Source organism: Delphinus delphis, chromosome 18, assembly GCF_949987515.2.
Source record: "Delphinus delphis chromosome 18, mDelDel1.2, whole genome shotgun sequence".
NCBI classification, from domain to species: Eukaryota; Metazoa; Chordata; class Mammalia; order Artiodactyla; family Delphinidae; genus Delphinus; species Delphinus delphis.
The window spans coordinates 12,430,768-12,449,686 of record NC_082700.1 but is presented as its reverse complement, the minus strand read 5'-3'; positions in this window follow the sequence as shown (position 1 = coordinate 12,449,686).

The following is an 18,919-nucleotide window of genomic DNA, read 5'->3' as shown; positions in this document are numbered from 1 at the left end:
GTTGTGGTGCACGGGCTTCTCATTGCGGTGGCTTCTCTTCTTGTGGAGCACCGGCACTAGGCATATGGGCTTCAGTAGTTGTGGAGCGCGGGCTCTAGAGCACAGGCTCAGTAGTTGTGGTGCACAGGCTTAGTTGCTACGCGGCATGTGGGATCTTCCCAGACCAGGGCTCGAACCCTGCACTGGCAGGTGGATTCTTAACCACTGTGCCACCAGGGAACTCCCTGATGCTGGCATCTTGACTGCAACCTCATAGGACAAAAGTACCCACTAAGCCACTTCCAGATTGCTGACCCACAAAAACTGTGTGAAACAGTAAATATTTCTATTGTTTTGAGGTAATTTGTTGTACAGCTATAGGTAACAAACACATTGACCTTATATCATTGTGGGAGTTGATTAGAAAGTCTATGTGAGTCGGTATTGTTTCTGTATCTGGTGCTGGGGCCTGACATGCTTGGGACAGATGGTTGGGAAAGGAAGACAGATGTGAACTGGAGCTTGCAAGGCTGAACTGAAGCACCCGGGGAAGGACTAGAATGCACACTGGTCACTTAGCCTCCACCCGTGATGATGAGGCTGTCCTGTAGGAGGTGCTGGCGCCCTTTGTCCGGGAAGTAAACGTGTACCTGACTTGAAAGTTGGAGAAGCTAAGGAAGGATCCTGTAGGAGCTGAACAGTTGTGGGCCCCCCTACCACCCTCATCAGGCCGGGTGAGCTGATATGCCTGAGTGCCTTGTGCCCTGCCCTAAACTTTTGAGCATAAAAAGATGGCCCCTATTTCACTTCTGCCTTGTGAATCTCTAGCAAAATGTCTCTCGTTGCCTATGCTAACACAGAACAAGGCATGAAAGTGGATCTAGGAAATAACAGCTCCAGCGTACCTATCCATTGTACTTTCTTATCCTCAAAGGGTCAAACACTTTTATTTAATTAGCATCATTATTAGGTGATGTATCTTTCCACCCTCTCCATTCCTAATTACAAGTGGTTTGAGAAATTGCTCTCAAGAGGTCTGACCCAGTCTGCAGATCGTTACAGGCTTCAGAAAACACACAGTCCCTCTACACAGTGGCTCTGGCACAACTATGTGAGGGCCTACTGTGTAGAGAGATTGAAATGTTTTCAATATTGCTAGGCTGTCTCTACCTTTACAGAATGAATGATAGAATGCTAGAGGCAGCTGTGTGCCAAGATCTTTGGTCCAAATCCTGCAGAACCCCAGGCATCTGAGCCAACATTGTGGGATCTGTGTTGCACAAGGTGGTAGAATGTTGCAGCAGTGACCCTCAAATTGCTCACAGTTCCCTTTGTCCACACCTTTGGGTAGTTTCCTCCCACACTGACTCTGACCTTGGCTGTGCAACTTGCTATCCCCAGTGAGACAATAGCAAACATGACACAATCATAGACTTGAAAAGTGCTTGTGAACTAGCTTTTTATACTGCTGAGAAAATACTGCCAGGTTATAATGTTAAGCAAACAAGGCAAAGCGAAGATGAGTATGTATAGAAGGTTACTAATTGCATAACAAGGAGGGCAAATACTGTACTAATTCATTTACAAAAATGCACAAGTAAATTTAAAAACAAATATTTATCAAACCATTTCTTCTTGCATCTCATATTCTCTCTTTTTGAAGTTTACCCTTTATAAGTATTTTAGTGAGAGTAGGTTGAAAACCTTCTTGGTTGTTGTTTGTCTGAAATGTCCTTGTTTCATTCTCATTCTTAAGGTATGATTTAGTTTGGTATATGTTTTAGATTGGCAATTATTTTCCGTCAGAACTTTGAGGGTATTATTCCACTGTTTTCTGGATTCTGTTATTGCTGTTGAGAAGTCAGTTGTCAACCTAGCTATAGTCTTTTTGTAAGTAATTTGTCTTCTCTCTCCAGCTGCTTTTAAAACTTTTTCCTTGCCCTTGGTGTTCTTCAGTTTCCCTGTGAAATGTCTGGGTGTATATTTCCTTGATTTGTCTTGCTTGAGGATCATTGTGCTTCCCAAACCTAAGGATTCATATCTTGCATCAACTGTGGAAAAGTCTCAGTCATAATCCTTCAAATACAAATACATTATGTGAAATCCTTCACATAATGTATGCTCAGCTAATAACTCTTGAAAAATTCTGCCACTTTTTGGACAATTACTTTTTTTTCTAGCTTAATGTCTTTTTTTTTTTTTTACCCAATAACACACTAAATAAATATATTACAGTTATATTTTAAATTTCCATTTCAGGCAAAAACACACTCATCAATTGACTTGACACACAGTTCCTAGTCAGAGAATATCAAAGGAACAAGTGTGAATTGCACAGTTTTGCTGAATCCAGACTGTTCTCTGTAAGAGAATTGAGGTGGAAGGATCTTGCTTTACATGTGCAGTATTTTCACATTTTGAAGCACTACTATGTTTACCCATAATTTTGCACTAAGGATATTTTCCTGTGCTATATTCAATGCAAGATAATCACAAACTCTCTGGAAGGTGAAGAGAATGATGCAGAAAGAGTAATGCACCATCCAAAGTGTGCCTTTCATGCACTCCTGTGCCATCAACTGCCACCTCCTCAAAAGTCTTCTCCCATTAGCAAATATAAATACAAATAGTTTATGAGCAGACTGTTTTTGTTTCTTCTTAAATTACAGTTTATCATGGATATATAGATGCCAGGTAAGAGCAGCTTGTGTCTTTTCCTCTGAAATCTCTGCCTCTAAGTACTATGTAAGTGGAGAGTAGGTGGTGAGCATTCTTGGTACATGAGAAAAGCCTGTCTGAGGGTGAAGCTACACACGGAGGAAAGCAGGGCTGAGGAAGGAGAGACAGAGTCCAGAACATTGCTTGAACTCCTGAATCCACCCTGCCAGATGTGCCTCTTGACTTTTCATTTTTGTGAGCCAATAAAGTCGATTTTTTAAAAATAAATTTATTTATTTATTTATGGCTGTGTTGGGTCTTGCTGCAAGCAGGCTTTCTCTAGTTGCGGTGGCGAGCAGGAGCTACTCTTTGTTGTGGTACACGGGCTTCTCATTGCGGTGGCTTCTCTTGTTGCGGAGCACGGGCTCTAGGCGCGTGGGCTTCAGTAGTTGTGGCACACAGGCTCAGTAGTTGTGACGCACGGGCTTAGTTGCTCTGCAGCATGTGGGATCTTCCCGGACCAGGGCTCGAACCCGTGTCCTCTGTGTTGGTAGGTGGTTCTTAACCACTGCACCACAAGGGAAGGACATAAAGTCGATTTTTGTTTAAGCTAGTTTGTTACATTAAATCCAGTGGAGTCCTGACTAGTACTTAACTTGACTTCTTTCCTGATGTCAGTCGTGTTTTAGTGAAGGTCCATGGTGTGCACACAGAGGGCTGAGAATTGGGAATATAGTTGATAGGGGCTTTTCCATTTCGTCAACAATTTTGTAAGGTTTCTCATAGTTGCCAATTCCAAACTATGTGACAGCAATACCTGTCCATAAGAGGAAAGCCATCTTCACTCTTTAGACAAACTCTCCATGCTAATATTTATATCATTTTAACTAGATCTTTTTAAAAAAATTACTCTTTCAAAAAAAAGTTAATGGGCCAAATGTTGACCATATCAAAATATAAAAACCAAAATATTAAATATATATTTTTAATCCTTTATATATAAATATAAAATATTTTAAAATATGGGTTTGCACTACAGGAAGCAAATCATCACCATCATTTCAGGCATTTAAATGTTCCAAATATGAAATAACTAGAAACAGTCAGGAAGTTGCTGTATGCAAGCTTTATGTTTTTGAGGGGTGGAGATGCTTCTAGTTTCCTCGCAATTCATTTTATTTCCTAGCTTGATCGGTCATTCCAAGAGAACATCTCTTAGAGGAGAAATAGGATAATACTTTCAAGGTTCTGAGGGCCTCCTTGTAACCTGAGTCAGGTGTGCATGGCTGCTGTGGGAGTTGCGATAGAAATTCCAGAGCTGAGCAAAGCGAGTGCGGATGGGAGGGCTGAAATGTGCTGAGCACAGTTCCTACTCACCCCAGGCGCTAAAGTTCCAGAGCAGCGACCTATTGTAGGGAAAGAGCATGCTTGAAATTTCACGGTGTTTGTTGTAGCAATAATCTTTCTCCAAGACGTACAACACCAGAAAACACGAGAACATTAAGCATTCAGCTGTTTGATGATGCACATCAATAAAAAGATGGTATAAGTGGAGGACGACATGGGCTCCCACATCGTGTTAGGGGTTCATCCCCTATGAGTCATAGGGCTTTGTGTGTACCATTCTCATTTTTAGCAGGTTTTAATTCATCTAGAATATGATCCACACATGACTAAGAAGAAAAAGCTAAAACTAAATGAAACTGTCCAGGAGAGAACTGCCTGATTGAAAATGTGATTTATAACTATGGCAGCATGAATAGTCCTGTTTTTATTGTGTTTTCTGATCACCTTCTCCAGAGGCAGAAGCATCCAGATTAATGGCCAGATCATCAGACTTTTGCACTTTCATAATAGAAGAGTAAGGCCGCAGTCTCTCAACAACTTTTGTGTATATGTGCTTATTCTAGAACACAACAAGATTGTTCTTCCTTCCATAGAGCATTCAGATACATCAAGTTTAGGAGATTTATACTGTCAGCACACTGAGAAGCATCCACGTGCTCTAAGGGAGTTCTTACTTTTGAAAGCCAGATATTTTGCTGAATATTAAAAAATGAGACATATTAAAAATGACAGAACTAGAAACTCACCATGCTCTAATTACTACTGTCGTAATTGATTCAGCCAAGAATCATCATTGGAGGCTAAAACTACTGGGAGAAAAGTTGTTGGAAAACAAGATATTCAGTCTCAAAATATCATCCCACAAATTGCTTTAAAAAAAAAAGAATGAGGTATGACTGACATACAAAAAGCTGTACATGTTTGAGATATACAACTTGATGAGTTTGGAGATAAGTATACACCCATGAAACCACCACTGCAATCTGTGCCATAAACCTATCCATCACCTCCGAAAGCTTCCTCCCACCCCTTTGTTTATTATTACTATTATTATTTTAATGTATGTATGATAAGGACACAACGTAAGATCTGCCCTCTCAGCACATTTTTCAGTATACAATACACTATGGTTAGCTATAGGCTCTACCGTAGATCTCTAGGATTTACTGATTTTTCATAATTGGAACTTCGTGCCCTTTGACTAATACCTCCCAGTACCTTCCTCCTCCTCCCAGCCTCTGGCAACCACCATTCTACTCTCTGCTTCTAGGAGTTTGACAATTTTGTATTTACCAATTCTGAGGTAATTTTTTAACTTAATATGTTACTGTTACAAAGATGTGCAGATCTTTAATCATTCACTATGTTAATACTGTAATATCAAAATACTGTTGCATTCTTTAAACATTTCACATTAGATACATTAAAAGGAAGTTTTTTTAAAAAAAATGGTACAGTTGCTGTGGAAAACAGGTTGGTGGTGCCTCAAACTCATAGGGTTGTTGTGAGGATTAAGTGAATTAATAAGGGTATAGTGGCAACCACTGTACTTACTACACAGCAAATATTCAATACATGTTAGCAATTGTTTGCCTTATTTAAATAAATACAAATCCTTCATAAGTTGCTTTTAGAGTAATGTCTGCTTATGCTGTTATCTATGCAATTCATTTTACTTCATACCTCAAAATCTTATGTTAATGATTTCTCACATAAAGGTGTTTTTAAAGACATTCACATTTTCTGACAGATTTTGTGTCTGTGTTTTTGCACCCATGATTCACATGTACGAATAAGGAGTGCCTAAGTAATTCAGATAAAATGCCTTTCTTGGACTGGAATCAGCATTCCTTTTCAAAAAATTGAAACAAAAGTTCAGATTATAAAATAGTAATGGAGTTGGCTTTTACTCACAAGTGTGAAAACTTGCTGCAATTCAAAAATTATTTATGCATTCAGATTTGGGGGTTGGAAGGAACTTTAGAATGGTATAAGGGGTTTTAAGGTAGCAATACATGAAAAAAAGTTCAGCTTTCACTCACAATGACATTTATGTTGTCACCATCAGAGATTCTTTGAGGCTAAAGATATACAAGATTTTCCTATCTCTATGGGAAGTTTCTGTTTATCTATCCCATGGTTCAATACATAAAATTATTTATTTGAATCTTGCCTAATTTAAGCCATTTACTAGGAATAAAGAATAAGTATTTGTGACTTACAACTTTAGCTTACAAAATACCACCGAGCAGACTGATGGCCTACTTTACCTGAGAAGAAATTCTGAGACTGTTTATGTGGAGCTGTGATTTGTATCTTGTAAATAGTAAAAGCATAAGGAAAGTATCAGCAGTCATGTGAGGTGGTGGTGTGCTCTCTCCTGTGAATATTATCCAAACCACTCTATTGGGACCTTTCTCGCTCCACTCACCACATTCCATCCTATGGGGTTTTATAATTTCCGAAGTACTTTGACATATTTCATTTAATTGTCATAAAATTTTTCTGAAGTAGGTATTAACTATCTCCATTGGATAGGTAATCAGGTTAGGTATCTTTTCCAAAATCCTAAAATTACTAATGGAATAGCTAGGGCTCACACCCAGCCCTTCTTAGTCCATCTCCAGGGCTCTCTCTCCCTGTTGCCTCTCACCTGTCATTGTCCCTTTACACTAAGGACATTTTGATATGCTCCCTTCAGCGACAAACTCAGGGCTTTGCCCAAGCAAATATACTCAATGAATATGAAGGAGTACATGAAGGAAGGGTCATAGTGGAGGAGACTTTTGAGGGTTCTGAAAGAAGGGAAACTTGATGAGAAAGAGGAAAAGGGATGCTAAGAGTAGTGAGAATTCTTTCTTGACCCTTGTTGCACTGTTGCAAATTAAAAAAAAAAATGGAATGAAGGAAAAAAGCAAGCACCTCCTCTATTGATGACATCTCCCCATCTAGACCGCCCTCTTAGGCATTCACTGACCTCCCCTTCTCCCTCTCCACCCCTATCAATTACTGTTCCTTGGCTTCTGGGCATCAAAATGGGATAGTCGATCTATCTTCAAAGAAGCCAAGTTGGCAAAGGAAAACAGCTTTATAAAAAGGTGCCACAATAGTGATTCATGGGGAAAAAAGTAACCCTGAGGGGATAGAAAGGATGTGCAAATGCTGAGACGGACTGCTGGTATCTGTTTATAGCATTCTTCACTTAACCATCTGTTGACTTAAAAAAAACTCACTGTGAGTTGAGTTTACTCAGTGTCTTACTGAGGACTGTAGCCAGGGAGACAGCCTCTCAGAGAGCTCTGAGGAACTCTTCCAGCAGGTAAGGGGGGAGGTCAGTATACATATATATATATATATATGATTTTGGCGAAGGGGGTATATGTAACCAAGCACACATCTTGGTAGACAATTACTGCTGGTCACCAAGAAACAGTAATCTTAGTTAATGGTTTTAGTGCTTTTCTAAGAATGGGAAGATCAAAAATACAGGTTCATAAAAAATTTCTTCTGAGAATACATAACTATCTGAAGGCCTGTTCTGCCAGTTTTCTCAGAGCACAGAGTGTCTTATCTTGATCTTCACCCTGACCTCCTTTCAGGGTGTATTAAAGGTCAGCAGCTACAGTGGCTTATGACTCAATCCTTGTAGAGCAGGATGGCAAGCAACATTTTTTAGTTGTCACATTCTAAGGACAAAACTCTCTCAATTGCCAAATCTCACTTCTCCTTCTAACCCTTTTCTCTGAGGAAACAAAGAAACTCAGCCAGGAAACTAGGAGGTGCAACCCATCCATCCCACCTCAGCGAGGTCCATGTGGGATGCCAGGTCCATTCAGGCACCCAAACCACCTGTGCCTGAGTCTGGGTATTGGGGTCAACCAGTTCCATCCCTGCATCCTCCTCATCTCATCCCCATCACCTCCCATCTCTTCCATGTGTACCCTCTACTCTTTAGCTCAGTGCCCTTCCCTCTGACTCTCACACTTTATTGGCCCACAGTCCTTATGACTAGGTATTTGGGAATCATATTCTATTTTAAGGAACCCCGTCTTTTGCTTTAACACCTTCATAGAACATTCACTTCACCCTTCCTTCCTACAAGATGCCGTATCTTTTTCAGCTCTTTCTGACAGGAAGGACTTGTTCTCTGACACCTGATATTTCAGGCCTGCTGCTGGTGGTGGAGAGTGGGGTTATTCAGTATCAACCAGGCTCCCCGTTTGCTGATTCCCATTATTTTACGCATCCCCCTCATGGCAGTACCTGTCCTCATTTAATGCTTAGAAACTGACCACACCACCCTCTATCCCTCCCTCCTAACTCTTTTAATTGGTGGGCCAGCTATCTGCAGCATCCCCGGGAGATTTTTTTACTTCATTCAGTGATTCCCAGCTACACAAAGAGCCATCCTGGGATATTTCAACCACACATCTGGTTTTACGTTCTGTGACCTTAACTCTATTGATCTTTACTTTCCGTTTTAACGCTCTGCTCCTTAGACATGCCCCTCTCCCCACTGGATTTTATCATCATTGGAATTTTCCATTTCAAATATCTTAAACTCTTAACTTTCCACACACTCTATCAATCTGCCCTCAGTTAGTTTCCCAATGACTTCTTAATTGCTAAATTCAAAGGATTCTTTTCAGTCCTTTGCTTATCAGTCCTCTCTGTGGAATGTGAATTTCTTCTAGAAATTCTGTTTTCCCTCAGACAACTTAGTTGGTTTTTATAATATCTTTGGCCTCCTTTACCACTGCTGTTGTGGGCCTTTCCATGGTATTCCCCAGAATTCCGTTCATGACCTTCCTCTCGTCTCAGGTCCATACTCTCTGGTTGCTGTCTTCTGCTCTCCTAGCTCTAATAATATACACTCAGATTCTGGTGACTCCAAATACCTTCAGCTCAGATAGACCTTTCTTTTTTTTTTTTTAATTAATTTTTATTGGAGTATAGTTGATTTACAATGTTGTGTTAGTTTCTGCTGTACAGCAAAGTGAATCAGTTATACATATACATATATCCACTCTTTTTAAAATTCTTTTCCCATATAGGTCATTACAGAGTATTGAGTAGAGTTCCCTGTGCTATACAGTAGGTTCTTATTAGTTATCTATTTTATATATAGTAGTGTTTATATGTCAATCCCAATCTCCCAATTTATCCCTCCCTTCCCCTTCCCCCCTTGGTAACCATAAGTTTGTTTTCTACATCTGTGACTCTATTTCTGTTTTGTAACTAAGTTCATTTGTGCCATTTTTTTAGATTCCACCTATAAGCAATATCATGTGATATTTGTCTTTCTGTGTCTGACTTACCTCAGTCAGTATGATAGTCTCTAGGTCCATCCATGTTGCTGAAAATGACGTTATTTCATTCTTTTTTAATGGCTAACTAATATTCCATTGTATATATGTACCATATCTTCTTTATCCATTCATCTGTCGATGGACATTTAGGTTGCCTCCATGTCCTGGCTATTGTAAATAGTGCTTTAATGAACATTGGGGGAGACCTTTCCTTTATATATCAGCCTCATACACCCTACTGTCAGATCTACATCCCTCCATGGATATCCCACAGCCACTCAAGCATATTCCAAACTAAATTCTTTACCCTATGAACTCATTTTTGCTCTTTATTCCATATCTCAGTTGTTAGCAAATACCTCATCCATGGAACTAAAAACCTGGAAATCATCATTCTGTTCCCTTTTCCTTCCTTCTCACTCCCATAAACAATAAATCATAAAGCCATACTTTTCATCAATTCTCTACACTGTGCCTCCTATACCTCTATCCCCCCAACCCCAGACTAAATGTTCCCTGCACTTTCCCTCTTTTCCTTAGCCCATAGTGCAGTTCTTGGTCCATAGCTGCCTACTATCTGCTTCATCTGCTCTGTCCTGGAAAGAGAGCTTAGCTCTTGCTCGTGATCTAGCCCATTACTTCAGCACCTACTTCCTCAGAGACCAGGACCAGCCCTGACTCCTTGGATTTGTTTCATATCATCTTGTTCATTCCTATGAAGCTCAGGAATGATGCCAGGCAAGGGGTCTAGCTTTTAATCTGGGCTCTTATTAAGAAACTTGGAGATGCTAGACATAGAAGCGGGGACTTTGGGGAGTGGGAGGAGGTAAGTGACCACAAACTACTTTATCACAATGGACAATTAGTTACTGATGGTGGGTGATTTGGTCTTGATAATGATGTACTAGAATGGTACAGACACACCTCTAGATTAATAGTCCATCCTCCTTTGAACATACCTCTTCTTCAAAGCTTAATTGGTAGCCCTTGCAATCTAATCAGAGATATACTAAGGATCCCTTTTGGGATAGGGAGCTCAGGCTAGACATCAGTATATTCAAAAGGAGTGACAAGACACCAAAGAATTGGAACTGAACAAATGAACCATGTGAGCATTTCAATAGAGATTAAAGAAATAGAAATGTCCTCCTCCTCATACTGCATCATTTAGAGTATGGGAAGATGCTCATCATTGTCTCCACGCTTTGTGGTGGGAGGTGTAAAATCAACGTACAAACAGACAGCTAGAAATTCTGAATAGGATAGAACAAAAGGATGCATTATAATGAACATGTTGGTGGGATGATGTATCAGACAACATAATAATTTTTTATATCAAATTTCTAGTCTTCATTATGTGTGCTTATATTTTCTGTTCCTTTAGCTCAGGAGTTGGCAGATATATTTTGTCTTAAAAAATATGACATGTGCAATCACAACTTTCCATCAAGTATGTTGTGCTAAACATCCCACAGGACAGACTCAGAATATTCAAATCAATAACAAATCTTTCCACTTAGTAAAACCCCTAAATTTATGGCTCATTCTTGCCTCAGATTTTTCATACTGAGAAATGACTTTGTTAGTGGTCAAGGTCTTGAAATTTTCAGCCCAAGTTTGATACTAAGGAGTTTAAAAAATCATACCAGAAATTGGTCACATATTTTCCCTTCAAATGTAAATTTCAATGCTTTTCCCCTGACAGGTGACCTTGACCCTGGCAGGATGACTTTTTACTAGGAATAATTTGCTTTTCGAGGCAATGATGCCTCTGAGGGCCCAATCCTTGCCTCTTACTGCATCCTTATATTTCATACTATGGCCAGCCTTGTGCCTTATATATAGTAGATAAAAATTGTAAGTGTTGGACGTGACCATGTAGTCATCGTTTCATCCAACCCCTTCATTTTGGAGAAACAAGTCCCCAAAAGGTGCCTTCACTTATGAAGAGCTAATTTGGTGAAGAGCTACATGTAGAATCCAGGACTCCTGTGTCAGGACCTCCAGTCTAGTGCTCCGTCCACCAGTATGATAGATATCTGCTCAATGAAGCACTAAAACTGCCCTTGCAGAGGTCACAAAGGACCTTCCAATCACCAAACCCAATGGCATTTTTTCATTTCTAATATGCTTCAGTCTACATCCCTGGGAAACAGAAGAAATATTCCAGCTGGAGCCACTTCAACTTCCTAATTTCTGATGGATAAAGTTATTTTCCCCATCCTGCTGCCTTCTCAACCTGCCCAAGATCAACCCTTTTACCTGGGCTCAGTCTCATCCCCTCCAGCTCCTTCAGGAACTTTTCACTGTCAAGTGTATTCCTTCATCCACAGTTAAAATTATTTGCATCTTTAAACTCTCCCCTGGGCTGGCTATTTACCTGTAAGATGTAAACACACTCAGGTCTCACAGCTCACAAAGTGCCTCTGATCCTTGGTCCCCTCCCCTTCCACTATCTTTCTCTCATTACCATCAATGATAACCTTAAAAGAACCGTTTATTCTTTCTGTGCCCATCTCCTTTCTTCCCATTCACACCTCCACTCCCTGTGGCTGGCCTTTTCATGTCAGTCCTGGCACTGATCTTGCCAGCAGTTCCCGTGATTTCTGATGATCAAATCCAGTGGATACCTTTCAGTCTTTATTTCACTTTTCTTTGACATTTGACATCGTTGACCTGTTGTGGACATTTATCATCTGTTTTGGTGGCCCAGCATTGAAACCCACTTCCTTTGAGGAAATTTTCAACCTCATGGGGCAGATTGAGGCATTTGTCTGTCTCCCAAATGCTGGATACCTGTTCCCTCTGTGTCTTTTCTTCACCACCCTCTCCTGCAATGTAGATATCCTACAAGGATCTGATTTTAGCCACTTGAATATCTATATCAGTGGTTCTCAACCTTTTTTTATATCCTAGCACACACAGAAAAATGATATTATGGCACACTGGGGATAAACAAGAGGGAATTTTAGGATGACTGTGTCGACTAAAAAAATATATAGCCTAAAAGTTGAGAATTATGTTTTATTTGGCAGACAAAACTGAGGACTTAAGCCCAGACACAGCCTCTCAGATAGCTCTGAGGGATGGCTCCAAAGAGGTAATGGAGGAGCCAGGATACATAGGAGTTTTTGCAACAAAGACCAGGTAGTAGGAACTTCAAAAGGTTACTGTTAATTAAAGAAAACTAGGTATCTCAAGTTAAGGAATTTAGCACTTTTCTATGTATGGGAAGATGCAAGAGTCTGGGCTCACTGAAATCATTCCTCTGATATGCATCTCAACTATCTGGGGCCAGGATCCTGTGCTTTCTCTTTCTGAGTCTCCTCAGGGTGCACCTTTGGGGGTGGCTACAGCAGTTGACTGCTTGATGGCAGGCTTCCTGTTTCTATCCTGAGTCCCCTTAGGGCTCACTGTGGGGTGGCTGTAATGTGATAGCTTGATGGCTGCAGCATCCTTTGTTTACTGATATGGCAGGCAACATTTTTTTCACTGACAAGTACATGGGAGGTTTGGTGGAAAAAACTTGTTATAGTTTCTTTATATTATATAAGTCTGATAAGAGAAATAGAATGAAAACCTCCAAAAATATTTTTTTAAAAACTTTTCGTTGAGAAACTGGAGTTTGTTTCTGTGAATATAACTTCTTTTTAACAGGCTTTATGCTTGAATGACTTGCATTCAATTCTTAACCAAGACTTTTGAAATGATGATCTCTTCAAGTTCTTGATGGCCACCATGGAACAGTGTGGGTTCCACAGGGAACTTCATCAGATCTCACTCTGCTTTAGCCACTCTTCAAGGAACTTCACATTGAAGCTGCTCATGGCTGGAGGTGACTGAGGAACTCTGACCCCTCAAGAACTTACCAGCAGTACTGAAGCTTGTGGGATCAGTTTCTTGTAGCAGACCTGCAGCCCACTGAAGGCACAGTGCTGTGGGAATGCTGGTTGGGAAGCTGGGTCTATACCATTTCCTCTCAGCCTTGTTTATCCTCAACACACCTGAGGGCCGCATTAGTGACATGGTGACTCACAAGGGCATATCTTTGAAAAATCCTTCTGAGTAATTCTGTAATAGTCCCCAAGGACTTCCTAGTCTGTAATTTCTAGTCTGCCCTTCCTAGTCTGTAATTTCTTTGAGGGAAAACTGCACCACAGGTTTCTGTGGCTGCTATAACAAATGACCACAAACTTGGTGGCTTAAAACAACAGAATTTATTCTCTCACAGTTCTGGAGGCTAGAGGTTTGAAATCAAAGTGTTGGCAAGGCCACGCCCCCTCTGGAGACTCTAGGGAAGAACACTATCATGCCTCTTCTGGCTTCTGGTGACAGCCAGCATTCCTTGGCTCATGGCTGCATCACTCCAGTCTCTGCTCCATCTTTACATTGCTTTTTCCTCCTTGTGTCTGTCTCTAATCTCTCTCTTATAAGGATCCATTTAAAGCATTTAAGGTATCTTATTGGGATGTGATGGCATTTAGTGCCCAGCTGGATAGTCCAGGATAACCTTCCCATCTTAAAGTCCTTAACTTAATCATACATTTTTTTCCCTAAATAAGGTGACATTCATAAGTTCCAGGGATTAGGACTTGGATATCTCTTAGGAAGCCATTTTTCAACCTACCACAACATCTTTGAGTAAGTGTTCTCAAGAGCCATGAGTGATGTTTTCAATTAGAAATATTTTGGTTTGCCTCAAGATTAGTAATATAGAAAGAGAGAACTAGAGTTAAATCAGTGTATATAAAGCAAAGATCATACCTAATTCAATGTTCTGTTCACTAACTTGTATAGAGATATGGTGTCAGACAAACCAGCCCAGACACTGCCTGTATGTTGAGAGCAGAATCAAACCCAACCTGCTTCTTTTAGCGCAATTTGTTTGCATTATCCCAGGATCAGGACACACTCATCCCATTACTCTGGGGGCCATCTTTCTAAGCCACAGTGAATCAAAATTTCTGACACATTTAACACCAATTAATTCTATCTTTTGCAGAAGAAATGTTATGATTTTTGCTTCATTTTGTTTTTAAAAAAATTAAGTTCTTGTCAGTGTCAAGAATATTGATTTATTCAATTCACCAAGTATTTATGAAGTGCTTAGCACTATGATAGATTAAATGGGCAGACAAAAATGAATTTTATATATATATATATATATATATAATTCAAACCACTTCTATCACTAAATGAAACTATGAAGTGAAATCTTTAGGGGTACAGTTTTATTTTTCCAAACAATTTGACCCTTTAGATATCTAGTGCCTTCAGATTTGGGTGAATATATATGAGTCAAATGTTATTTTAATATAAAGCATTATATTACATAAGGCCACACCTGACAGACTTCTCCAAGAAGACAGGTCTTATCTTAGACTCCAGCTCTCAATTTTTCAGGCTTTCAGAATAAGTGGGAGTGGTATTATTTTTGAGAAGGGAAGTACACCCTATAGGTGGTCACAACAAATAGATGATTACTTTATGCATAAATGCAGCCATGATTACCATAATCCATATAAATAGTAAGTTAAGACATGTCTTAAATTTGACTTGGAAACTATATTAAACTGGAGAAGGAAAGAAAACAGAATGAGGAACTAGAAAGTAAACCTCCCAGTTTATGATTTCAGAAAATTATTGCACTTTTTTTTCTTCCCTCTTACTAATTGGAAGTTTTAGCACAGAGTCTTTCCATTGTACTGGAGCAGAGAAGCGGGAAAATCCATTAGCAGTTCAATAGTGGTGTTAGCAGGCCGTTGAGAGCGCAACTCTGGGGACTGCCCAAGTGCATGGATGGAGCTGCGTAGTTATGGAGTCACGGATGGTTGGTGATATTAGCTCATTTGCAGAGCAATATCCCAGTTCCTAAGTCCTGAACCCCGAATACCCAATCGGATCTGTATGTTCAGCTTCATAAGGCATAAATGTACCACTCTACAATGGTTTGATATTTATTGGAAATCATTATTTTTCCTTCCCCTAAAAAAAAAAAAAAAAAATACTGAAAAAAAAAATCAGCTTCTTGCTAATTAGTCCTCAAGTGTCAAGAAAGGGAATCTAGTAGTAATGGAAAAGTAGAATCGTTAGAAGAGTGACTCATCCGTGGGTGGAAGAATATATGTGTGTAGATTTTATGCTGTAGGATGTTTATATGTCTAATATAGTTAAAAATAAAACTGAAATTTTTTCTTTACTGTAAATGGTTAGGGTTTTGGCCAGTTCCTTGGTGATTCAAAGAGGCTGCATATAGTGTATCACATGGAAAACCAGGAGTTGAATAGCAGTGTTCTTTAGCATCCTGTTGACATTAAACTCCTCCCTTCCCCCTCCCCATCACTTCTGTTAGGTGAAAACTCGTCATTCATCCATCCCTTTCTTCAACAAATATTTATAGGGCACCTGTGATGCAGAAGGCCTGTGAAAGACAGAAGTGAACAATCGGGAGAACGGAGGCACCAAAGCACAGGCACCAGGAATGCAGACCCCAGGGTGGGCAGAGAAGCCTTTCCCAGGGTGGCCGGCAGTTCTGCAGCAGGGGCATAACTGCAAAGGCCCAGAGAGAGCAGAGCACCTTCTAGGGGCTGAACTGGGCAGAAGTAAGGGAAGAAGCTGCAGATTTAGGCAGGAGCCATATTTACAGGCCCAGATCAGAATTTGGTGTTAAAATACCCTGAAGTATTTTAACTTGCTGACAGATTTTGAATAGAGAAGTAATACGAGAATTGATTTCCACTATGGAGTTAGAGCTAAGAAGGGCTTGGGCTGCCTTTTCTGACACAAATGGAGAGGGAAGCGTTGAGGAAAAAAGCTGCCAAAAATTTTGGAAAACACTGCTTTTTAGATCCCCTTCTTGGAGTTTCTCTAGTCATATTAGCATATTAAGGGACTCTGAAAATCTGGGAGCAAAGAAACCATTCTAATTTTCTTTCAGCCAGGGTCTTTCACACATTTTGATTACAGATTTTGTTTTGCTTGTAGGATCTATTAACATTCTTTGTAATTCTCAAGAGACAGACTTCGGAAAGGATTGGCCAGTATAACAGTCTCTGCTGTATAGAAATAGATTCCGAACAGAATACCCCAGGTGAGGAAAATATCAGCCTGCATTTGCTCAGTATATGTTGGAAGAAGGGCACCCCATCTTATATTGAATCGCTGCAAGGCACTTATTTCCTTGAGAACAACTCTCATTTTCACTTTCAACTCTCCCCACCCCCATAAAGATTACTGTGAAAACTAAATACTTGCCGGGGAGGGGGAAGGGTAAGCTGGGACAAAGTGAGAGAGTGGCATGGACATATATACACTACCAAACGTAAAATAGCTAGTGGGAAGCAGCCGCATAGCACAGGGAGATCAGCTCGGTGCTTTGTGACCACCTAGAGGGGTGGGATAGGGAGGGTGGGAGGGAGGGAGACGCAAGAGGTAAGAGATACAGGGACATATGTATATGTATAATTGATTCACTTTGTTATAAAGCAGAAACTAACACACCATTGTAAAGCAATTATACTCCAATAAAGATGTATAAAAAATCTATTGATATATACTCTTGACATTAAACTACCTTTTCATTCATCGAAACAAAACAAAACAAAACAAAAACTAAATACTTACAACATAGAAGAGGGAAATACCATTGTATTCTTCCCTGATACCTGAACTCTATGCTTATTTTCATGACTGAATTAGCAAATCCTGCAGATGGATTTGATTAATCTGCTGCTGATAAATCTCAACATTAGCTCTACTAAAACTGAAGAAATGGCAGAAGAACAGACATTGCTTTTCTACCATATACACTGACCAGTGCTTTCTAACTAGATCATCACTTTTTATAACACATTTAAAAACAAATACAATGTTCCTCTTTTCTGGATCTAAGTATTATTTGTGTTTTACAATTTTTTTTTCTTCTCTAACATGTTTTTGAGCAAACATGGAAAGTTATTTAATTTTTTTTCGGTAACATAAAAGTTGTTTAGTCTTTTTAGAAAGTCTTGGAATGTAACTGAATATTACCCAAAAAACTGTAGTTGGAAAAACAATCCTAATTTTATGAAACATTATTTTTATCTTGGAGTATAGCAGTGCATCTCCTTTAAGTTTGATAGTATGGTATACATTCGGTGTAGAAAAGAAATATTTAAGATTGTATTCAGTTCTTTGGTATTGGAAGTTAGTACTGAAAAGGACCCTAGAGAACATTAATTCAGAGTGGATGAATCGAATTGTGAAAACAGTGGTGAATCCTCAGATCAGGTAAGGATGAGTCTTCCTGTATCCCCCTTTCTTCTTCCTTGCTTTTTCAGCATCTGCTCCCACTTCTTTTGTAGTTTTCCCTCTTCCATTCTTCCTAGTGGGTGAGGAGATCTGGGGCCCCCATCCTCCACTTTGCTATTTACTACTTTAGCTTTGGGCAATGACTAGAGAAGAGCTTGATATCATAGTATAAAGGGTCAGGCTCCACTCGGTTCTCTAAGCTTAAGTGATTTTAGCACAAATTTCAGGGGAGAGGAATGAAAAGACTAGTCTACCTTTAGACTCTGCCACTAACTAGTCATGTTCCAAGCATGTCATTCTATTGAGATGGAGCTTCAGTTCTGTAAGTAAACAAATTTGTGGCCTATTTTGGTAATTTCCCTTTGAAATACAGTTAATAGATGCCTAACTTGGTTCTTTTATTTATACATTTAAAAAATATTTACAAAATACCTACCGAGTGCCAGGCATTGTTGAAAAGTTCTAAGGATATAGAAATGAACAAAAATGATGTGGTCCCTGCCATATGCTCTTGTAAAGAGGAGACTTTAATGGTAAAACAAGGATTCTTCAACCCCTATTCCCATGACATTTTATTTCCTCCCTATGCGTTTAAATCTTGTATCCAAGCTAGCAGAGTTGCTGACTTCATTTTTTTTTTGTAAAAGAAAATGCATTAATATTTATATAAGAATGTACTGTCAGAATATCATTTTTTTAATGGAAGAATTCCACTAACTTTTATATGTGAAGATTAGCACTGGTTTTTCAGTGTTTAAACATTGGGATACCACAGATTCTAACAGCAGCCTTTTGATGTTTCTTTTTCTTTGTAGATTTATCATTACACATACTAAATATTATATTATTTTATTAAAAGTCTCCTTTTAATAAAAGGAGACTGTTGTCTTTGACACTTGCCCTAGGCATAGAATGAAATTTTAAGCTGAAAGCATTATAGGGTTTTAAATTTCATTATCCTTTTAGAAGAATTACCCCATATTGTATGTCATACTGTTAATAGCATTTAATTCCAAAGATTTCAATTAGAAGAAGGTCCCAAACATAGACTTTGGGGGAAGAAAACTGAGCAGGCAAGGTTTGTGTATGGTAATTCATCATAACTAGGCTCCAGATCTTGGATCAGCAAACTTACTTCATTGAACCTGACAGTCATTCCTGCGTGGTGTTAGGCACATGGATAGACTTTTCTTTTCTTCTGCATGTAAGTTCCATGGGAGAATTTGCCTGAATGTCGCTCCTTTTGCGTGCTTAGGAACCCCGGCACAGAGTTCTCTTACCATATTCACTGCAGCGTGCTTATCACTTATCACAAGTTCCACTTAGCATTTGCAAAT